The sequence below is a fragment of the Eumetopias jubatus genome, unplaced genomic scaffold (genome assembly GCF_037043125.1).
Source record: "Eumetopias jubatus isolate StellerSeaLion01/CBP00866 unplaced genomic scaffold, mEumJub1_p1.0 scaffold_16, whole genome shotgun sequence".
Classification (NCBI taxonomy): Eukaryota; Metazoa; Chordata; class Mammalia; order Carnivora; family Otariidae; genus Eumetopias; species Eumetopias jubatus.
Window position 1 is genome coordinate 67,186,000 of NW_028274822.1, and position 9,106 is coordinate 67,195,105.

Consider the following 9,106-nt stretch of genomic DNA (forward strand, 5'->3'; position numbering starts at 1 on the left):
ATTTCAAAAGGGAAGTCAATGAGAATAAAAGTGGAAAGCAACGGTTTGCAAACTTTGATCATACTGTCATTATACCATTTAACATCTAATGATGCTCTACCGACATCATTACTCACTTAAGTTTTTGCTTTTTAACAAATGCTTAAGTGTATACTTTTTAAAAAAGGGAAGTAATATAGCCTTGTAGGACCTGAAAGCCTGTAATCAATGGTCAGAACCAGGTTCTTTCCGTAACCTACATGGTTAATCAAGTTTGATCCTGTTGCTTGCTAAAGCTGAGTCTGAAGTTTGTTCTCTTATTTCAAAAGGGGAGATCAGCAAATGCTAAGGGAGTTAGCACCCCAAACTGGAACTGTAATTAGGAGGGCCCAAAGTGAAAGAGAGTAGCAGGTTAGCCTGTTACTACCTGGTCAACTCTCACCAGCAATACCACCAATGGTGTGTGGCCTTTGGGACGGTACCTAAAGTCCTTTCCTGTCCATCTTGCGAACAACTGAACTTAGCCTGGGAGTGGAGGCCGAGCAGTGGTCCAAACAGCATTTAGAGCTCTAGGATCTCCCACCTTAGTAACTTAACCCAATACCCATGGAGTCAGGAAAAGAGGGAACAGGCAAGCAATTGCTATAAACTGCTACTTTGTTTAATCTTGCCAACCACTCTACAAGGCTGGACTTGTAAATTTCTTTTAGCTATGAGTAAACTGAGGTTCAGAACAATTCAGACTAGTGTCAGGTGACCTTTGCCAAGGTTCTAGGGACCCCAGGGCTAAGTGGCCATCAAGCCCACGTTGGACTTTCTCCCCGTCCTGCTCCCAAAGGCGGGAGTGATAGAGAAGCAAGATAAGGCCATCGTCTTGTCTTCCTTTTCACCTGCCGAGAAATTACTGCCCCTGGATTCCAGCTAATTAGTTCACAAAAGGACCCTCCTTCATCTCCATCAACAACAACTGAGAGAAACACACCAGAGTGCCCTCAAGACTGAGCCAGGGCCCAGGGGGCAGCGAGTGGCCCACTGCCTCCCGGAACCTCAGTTTCCCTACCTGTGACAACAAATTCAGACAACAGACCGCACCTCAAAGAACTGCAGGGCGGTTCGATGAAGGGGAGTATAAACTGTAGCGCCTATTCCTTCCAGGCACCGGACTAAGCGCTGGCCCATCGTCACCTCCCTGAACCCCCACCGCAAGCCCCCGGGTGGGGGTCCACCCCCTCCGGGAAAGAGGCGGCGAGAATATGCAAGAAGCCCGGATCCTCTCCCATGCTCCGGGGCTGGGGACCGCCCGGCCAGCATTCGGGAAACGTGCCCGAAAAAGGCCGGCGTTTCCCACTTCCCGGCGTAGCCCGCCGCCCGCCGCCCGCCGCTCACCCGCAGCCCCACCGCGGCTCCCGCCTGGCCTCCCGCTTCGGCTTTCGCTCTGGGGGTGGGCTCAGCAACCTCCACTTCCGGGTCCGGCCGCCGCTGGCGTCCCCTCGTCTGCCTGCCGGCGCGCGCACGTCCGCGTCCGCGGGTTCCGTGGCTGGCGCGTACCGGGAGCACGGCCTCCAGCCTGACCCTGCTCGGCGTGGTCGGCTGGAGCCCCCAGCCCTCCACCCAGACTCCTCCTCACAGCCGTCGTGGCGAGGGGGTCCCAAACCTCCATCCTGACCCCTCCCCGCGGCCTCCCCAAATCCTCCACCTTATTCTTCTCCGCCACCGGGGTAGCAAGAATGCATTTTATAATGATTATAAAAACTGGATGATAAACATGAAAATATACATATGCCGTTAATAATTAAAATAAAAGTGCAGATATGTGTATAGCGGGTTTCTTTCAATGCTATGAATGTTTGTGGAGTGAATGAACTGTGTAAAATATATCTGGAAGACGAATTGGGCAACAAAAGCAATTTTTTGTGTCTGTTAAAGCATTAGGATTATGGAAAGCTTAAAATAATTTTCATGACCTTATTTAAATATCTCTTAAATAATAGTATACACGCATTTATTTCCCTTGCTCCCTGTAGACGCTTTCCCTAACCTGCCTTTTTGGAATAGGAGCCCTGATAGATGCTCTGGAAAAAGAAATGTTTTATGGTCAAATGAAGGTTGGGGAATGACAAAAATCAAAAGTCACAGTGAGATTCATTTTCAAAACAGAACTCCTGATTCCAAACCCACTCCTTGGCAAGGTCTCCTTTTCCAAAATGGCAGCTTCATCTTTCTGGTTGCTCAAGCCCAGTGCCTTGAAAGCACCCTGCATTCCTCTCTTCTTCTCAATTGTGACCCATCTGAAAATCCTGCCGTTCCTGTCCTCAAAATATGTTTGAGATCCAATCAATCCTCCCTGCTTCCACAGCCACCATCTTGATCCAAGCCCTATCTCCCTCCTGGTCTCCTGGACTGCACCCTGCGCCCTACAGTCTGTTTTCCACACAGTCTGTTATAGGAGTCAGGTCTAAGACTGGATCTAAGGGGTGCGACCAACTGGCAGAGAGGCAACACCAGAGACCCTCCGCTCTTTTAATGCAGTTTGGGTTCATTCTGTGCACCGGGAGATAGGACCTGCAGCCTGGACCCAGCAGGGGGCGCTGCGCGGTCAGCTCTGGGGGCTCTCAAGAGTGTTCTTGTCAGAGCTGAGAAACCAGCTGCCCTCTGCTCTCGCCTGGAGAGCCCTGCAGCTGAGTCCTCCGCACAGATCTCCCAGGGAACTGCGGGGCAGGCCGTCCTGTGGACCCTTAGGTTGACAAATGACCCAGATTCAGAGGAACCCTTTGACCTTCCTTCCTTCCTGCCCAGGTGCCTGGTAGTGGTGGATGGGATACCCGAGACATCTTGGCTCTCTCTTCTCTCTTGTTGGGCATAGGCTGGGCCATGGTCCCGATAATACGGTTAACCCACCCAGTACTTACTCGTTCTAGGCAACTTTCTATTTATCAGTGCCTTTAATTCTCATTTCAACAATGATTACCATCATTCTCATCCTTATTTTACACATAAAGAGACAGGTCGTGCAGATGTAAACGGCAGAGCCAGCTTTCAAGACGAGGCAGCCAGGTTCCAGAAGCCAAGTTCTCAACCACTGGCTGCGGGGCTTCTCACTGCTTTCTCACTCTCTTTATCTTTTCAGGCTTCGGGGCCCGGTCTGTGCTGACTCAGCTGGCCTCAGTGTCGGGTTCCCTGAGAGGCATGGTCACCATATCCTGCACAGGAGGTGGCAGCAACATTGTGGGATGTACCTTAAACTGTACCAGCAACTGCCAGGTCCCCAAAGTCCTCACCTACAAGAACAACAATCAGCCCTTAGGATTCCTGACTTGTTCTCTGGCTCCAAGTTGGGCACCAGGGCCCTCCTGACTGTTGCTGGGCTCCAGGCTGAGGACAAAGCTAGTTTTTTTTTTTTTTTTTAAGATTTTATTTATTTATTTGACAGAGAGCACAAGTGGGGGGAGCAGCAGGGAGAGGAAGAAGCAGACTTCCCGCTGAGTAAGGAGGCTGAAGCAGGACTTGATCCCAGGATGCTGGGATCATGACCCGAACCGAAGGCAGACGCTTAACCGACTGAGCCACCCAGGCGCCCGACAAAGCTAGTTATTACTGTCACTCCTATGACACGTCAGTTAAGCCTGCATGGCTCAGAGCTCCAGACCCCGAGGTAAGTGAGACATAAATCTTTTGGCTCTCACAGCACATTCATGACATCTGCTGGGTAAATTTTACCTTCTTGTCACCAAGATGGTTTGTAAGTCAATTCTGGCATTTTTGTGTTTTTAGTATTCACACCTTATGTATGCCGGCTCCACGTGCATTTCTGCCTTCATGGCTGACGATGGCATATTGAGAACTGTGGCCTTTATACTGGAAGTCAGTTTGGCTGGACCTAAACTCCTCCACTCATGTTTTCCTTCCTTGAATATCTTAAATATGTCATTCCAGTTTCTTCTGGTATCAAATGTTGCTCTCAGTAAGTCTGATCATCTGATTTTTCTTTCTCTTGTGATTTTTTTTTGTCTCGATGCCCAAAGTCTGTTTCTTTTTAAGTTTATTGATTTTACTAGAATACATCCTCGTGTTTGTCATTGGGATCAGCTTTCTCAGGTTCACCATTTCCCTTGGAATATATGGTTTCAAAGATGCTTTTTCAAATTTAAGGGAAGTTTTCTTGAATCTGTACTATTTGTACTTGACTTTGTACTATTCTCTTGTCTTGGTTTTCCTTCTCAGAGTCTCCTATTATATATAATGGAATATCAGTCAGTTTTTAAGATGATAATGAATCTATTTTAAATAAAACGAGGTAGGGACACCTGGGTGACTCGGTCGGTTAAGCATCTGTCTTTGGCTTAGGTCATGATCCCAGGGTCCTGGGATCGAGCCCCACACTGGGTTCCTGCTCAGCAGGGAGCCTGCTTCTCCCTCTCCCCCTGCTGTGTTTCTCTCTGTCAAATAAGTAAATAAAATGTTTAAAAATAAATAAAACGAGTTAACTTAGACAGGCTATTTTTTTAAGTATGAAAAATGTTACTATGTAAGTGACCGTGGCACTCCTGGGACTCAGCTGCTTGGAGGAGACGGGCACTGGGGCAAAGGCAGGAGCTGCCTGCTGGCCAGCCTGCTGCGAGACCAACTGGCCATCGTCACCAGGGGGGACACAGGTATGAGAAAGGCCATTGTGACTGAGCTCCTGCAGCTGGGGTGTAATGTGGTCATTGCATCTTGTAGCTTTGATAGACTAAAATCCACTGCAGATGAACTGCAGGCCAGCCTGCTCCCCCTCCAACCAGGCTCAGATCACGCCCATAAAATGCAACATTGGCAAAGAAGAGGCGGTGAACAATTTGGTCAAGTCCACCTTGGATATTTATGGTAAGACCCATTTTTTTTTTTTTTTTTTTTTTGTAAACAGTGGAGGAGGCCAGTTCATGTCTCCTGCAAAACACCTCAGTGCAAATGGATGGCATGCTGTGATTGAAACCAACTTGACCGGCACCTTCTACATGTGCAAAGCAGTTTACATAAAAGAGCACGGAGGATCTATTGTCAGTATTATCCTTACTAAAAATGGATTTCCAGTATTTGCACACAGTGGAGCTGCCAGAGCAGGGGTTCACAATCTCACCAAATCTTTCACTGCAGAATGGGCCAGCAGTGGAGTACGGATCAACTGTGTGGCCCTTGGAGTCATTTATTCCCACTGCTGTAGACAACTATGGTCCTTGGCAAAACACTTATTTGGAGGGTTCTTTAAGACAATCCCAGCTAAGGGAATTGGAGTTCCTGAGGAGATCTCCCCATTGGTCTGCTTCCTGCTGTCCCCTGCAGCTTCCTTTATTACTGGACAGTTGGTGTTTGTGGACGGGGGCCAGTCTTTGTGTATGTGAGTATTCGATATACCAAATCATGACAACTGGCCTCAGGGAGCAGGGGACGTTTCTGTTGTCAAAAGGATGAAGGAGTCTTTCTTTCTTTCCTTCTTTTTTTTTTTTTAAAGATTTTATTTATTTATTCATGAGAGAGAGAGAGAGAGAGGCAGAGGGAGAAGCAGGCTCCCCACTGAGCAGGGAGCCTGATGCAGGACTCGATCCCAGGACTCTGGGATCATGATCTGAGCTGAAGGCAGACGCTTAACCATCTGAGCCACCCAGGCGCCCAGGATGAAGGAGTCTTTCAAGAATAAAGCCAAGCTCTAAGCTAAGGAAACTAGAGGTGTCTTTTGTCCCCAAATGCCTTAACGTCTCAAGAATGCACTTTGGATGGGGCACCTGGGTGGCTCAGTCAGTTGGGCGTCTGCCTTCAGCTGAGGTCATGGTACCAGGGTCCTGGGATCGGGTCCCACATCAGTTCCCTGCTCAGCAGGGAGTCTGCCTCTCCCTCTGCCCCTTCCCCTGCTCATACTCTCTCCCTCTCTCTCTCAAATAAGTAAATAAAATCTTTAAAAAAAAAAAGAATGCACTTTGGTATTTTATAGGAACTAAAAATTTGTATGGACCAATCACTTTCTGCCTTTTTAATGTTATCGATTATGCCCGTGCAAAAACTATTCCTGAAATAAATGCATTTTTAAGCCCCAACCAATGTTGTTTAGCCTGTGATTGGAGATTTTTTTTATGAGTGGAACTTAACATACTTTATGATTAGACTTTTTTTTTTAAAGATTTTATTTATTTATTTGACAGAGAGAGAGACAGCCAGAGAGGGAACACAAGCAGGGAGAATGGGGGAGGGAGAAGCAGACTCCCTGCTGAGCAGGGAGCCTGACGCAGGGCTTGATCCCAGGACCCTGGGATCATGACCTGAGCCATAGGCAGATGCTTAACGACTGAGCCACCCAGGCGACCCATGATTAGACTTTTTATGTCTAAGAAAGATGTTTAATAAAATAATTTCAAATTAATAAGGAAGGCAATAAATCTAAATTGTGGCATCATTATGATTTTTAAAAATAGATTTATACAGTGACTCATTTTTGATGGCAAATACTTTTGGATCCATAAAGCTTTATGGTAATTATCGATGTGTGGTTTGTTTTGTTCATGAAGTCAAATTTGTATAAAGCCTCTTAATTCAAAAGAAAAATAAAGTTATGTGTAATAAAAAAAGATTTTTTTTTTTTTTACTATGTAGTGTGTTTGACGCTATTAAGATATATCTGCTCCTTAAAGGAAAGACAGCAACATGTTATTGTGGCTGGTTTTCACTCTCTTCACACAGTGCTGGAAACATTCACATCAGCTCACACATTCCTTTCAGCTGGCTTGTGCATACTTCTACCCAGTACAGCACATTTTAGACCTACAACAGTAGCTCTAAAAGCTCACATGAAGCACGTTGCAACCACTATCTCATTTAACCTTCACACACACACACACACACACACACACATACACACACACACTTCACGAGGTATGTAATACCATTTTATAGCTGAGGAATGCTTTGCTTGAGGTCATGCAGCTAGTAACTGGAGCTAGGCGTTCTTAACATTGCACGCTCTTCTCCCCCTGTGGAAGGTACTCAACTCAGAGGGCAGTTCTGAGGATTAGGTGTGCTAAGTCACATTTCTTTCCTTAGCCCAGTGCCTGCCATGTACTAAGGAGTCATTAAATGATAGTTATTATTATTAAATTATTAATAGTATTTACTTGTGCATATCTGGGGTCCCATGTAGAGGTTTTCCAACCATTTTGTTCAATCCATGTACTTCAATATCATATAGCACACAAGTGAGAATACCTCCAATGTTGTGATTCCATAAATTAACAGAGTTAAGACTAGGAAGATAGAAGCACTCACAGTTGAAAATTTTTAACTCACCAGTTAGTGCAACTGTGGGTCAGGATGATGTAAGAGAGTAATGAGCTAATGGGGCCATCCTAGTTGCTGGACAATGTTCTGGTCAGGAGTCCGTGATGGCAGTACTGTGGGATGGGCACCACAATTTGGAGTCTGGCTCTCAGCACTTGCAGTCCAGAAATTAGATTTAGTCAGTATATGGAGAATTATTCAAGCTCTTGGAAATTATTAAAATGAACCAAGCTAACCAAATAACAAATCTTTTAAATCCTATTGTCAATTATGTATGTATAATTAGAGATATACCTCTCCTAGAATGGGCTATTCTAACCCCTTATTGCCCTAGCAATGAGAACGAATTCTTGCTCCCAGGTTGTCCATGGAAATCACTTCCCTAACCAGAGCTCTTCCTCTCCAAATCCCACCAAAGCCTACTATATGTTTTATTTTTCTGTAGCATTTATCATTATCTAATTTATCTTATTTCCTCCTAGATTGTCTGCTTTCCTCTACTAGAATGGCAGGTTCTTGGATGTTTGTTCATCACCATATCCCTAACTTCTAGAACAGAGCTTGACACATACTAGGAACTCAATATATGTTTGAATGAATGAATGTAATCTGGTGACTGTAAATCCAAGTTAGATGAAAGTCGATTCAAACTTCTTTCCCTCAACAGACAATAATTCCCTTGTAACTGAATTGAGTCAATTTGTGCTCTCAGGAATCCTCCCCTAAAATACAATTTATTGGGCGCCTGGGTGGCTCAGTTGGTTAAGCAACTGCCTTCGGCTCAGGTCATGATCCTGGAGTCCCGGGATCGAGTCCCACATCGGGCTCCCTGCTTGGCGGGGAGTCTGCTTCTCCCTCTGACCCTCTTCCCTCTCGTGCTCTCTATCTCTCATTCTCTCTCTCTCAAATAAATAAATAAAATCTTTAAAAAAAATAAAAAAATACAATTTATTAAGTTTAAGTGGAGTAACAGAATAACTTGATTTTTGGTTCTCCTTACCACTCATTAGAAAGAAGGCATGAGAGATTGGGGAGGGTTGACTATGGCAACAGGGTGTGAAGTCCATTCATTTCCTTATCCTTTTAACACATAAATTTCTTAAGCTCCTATCTCTGTCAGCATCTTGTTAGATGTTGGAAAGGGGGGGGGGTCCTGTTGCCTCATTACTCTGTAATGAAAAAACAAGAAAGCAAATTTTTAATAGTTTTTCCAGCCAAAGGAAAATGCCCTTCAATGAAAACAGCTCCAAAAGGGCTGTTTTCATTGCTGTATCAAAAGAAAGAAACAATCTCTATAAAGTACTGGATTTACCCTAGGTACAAAGCAGTTAACTCATATAAGGTAGTGGGAATTCTGCTCAGAGACTGCTCATATGTGAGAAGTTCAGGAATGCTTTGCAGAGCAAGCAGTACAAAAGCCAAGACCAAAAGGATGTGTGGGAATAAGCCTGGAGAGGCGGGAGAACCCGTTTGTGAAGCTAACAGAAGAGCCAACACGAAGGCACAGAAGTAAGGGAGATTTGGGTCTGCTTAAAGAATCAAAAGAATTCCACCTGCTGGGAGCTTAGATTTTGATAAGGAATTTAATCTATTTCTTGCATTAAGTCCCATTTCAACATATGGCTGGAAACTCTCCAGACGTGCCTGTCTGCTCTTCATTTTTCTGTAGGATCTCTCAGTATATATACCTAGGTCCTGCCCTGTCTGTCGTATCATGTATGTTTCCTTGTATTTTTCCTTGTCGCAGTATCATTGTTCCTGTCTCTATCCTTAGTTCTTCATAACACACAACCTTATTATTTTTTACTTGTTCTATTTTTAATAT

The 9,106-nt window shown here is 45.1% G+C and overlaps 1 protein-coding gene and 1 pseudogene across 1 annotated transcript in view; one reads left to right on the top strand and one right to left on the bottom strand.

Moving 5' to 3' along the window:
* Positions 1-1,453, bottom strand: part of TOP3B (DNA topoisomerase III beta) — a 22,385-nt gene extending 20,932 nt beyond the window's left edge. The window contains exon 1 of the mRNA XM_028095515.2: positions 1,366-1,453. The gene's annotated coding sequence lies outside the window, so the exon portion shown is untranslated. The remainder of the gene's footprint in view (positions 1-1,365) is intronic.
* On the top strand, positions 1,258-8,794 carry LOC114202358 (peroxisomal trans-2-enoyl-CoA reductase-like; annotated as a pseudogene).
* The last annotated feature ends 312 nt before the right edge of the window (positions 8,795-9,106 follow it).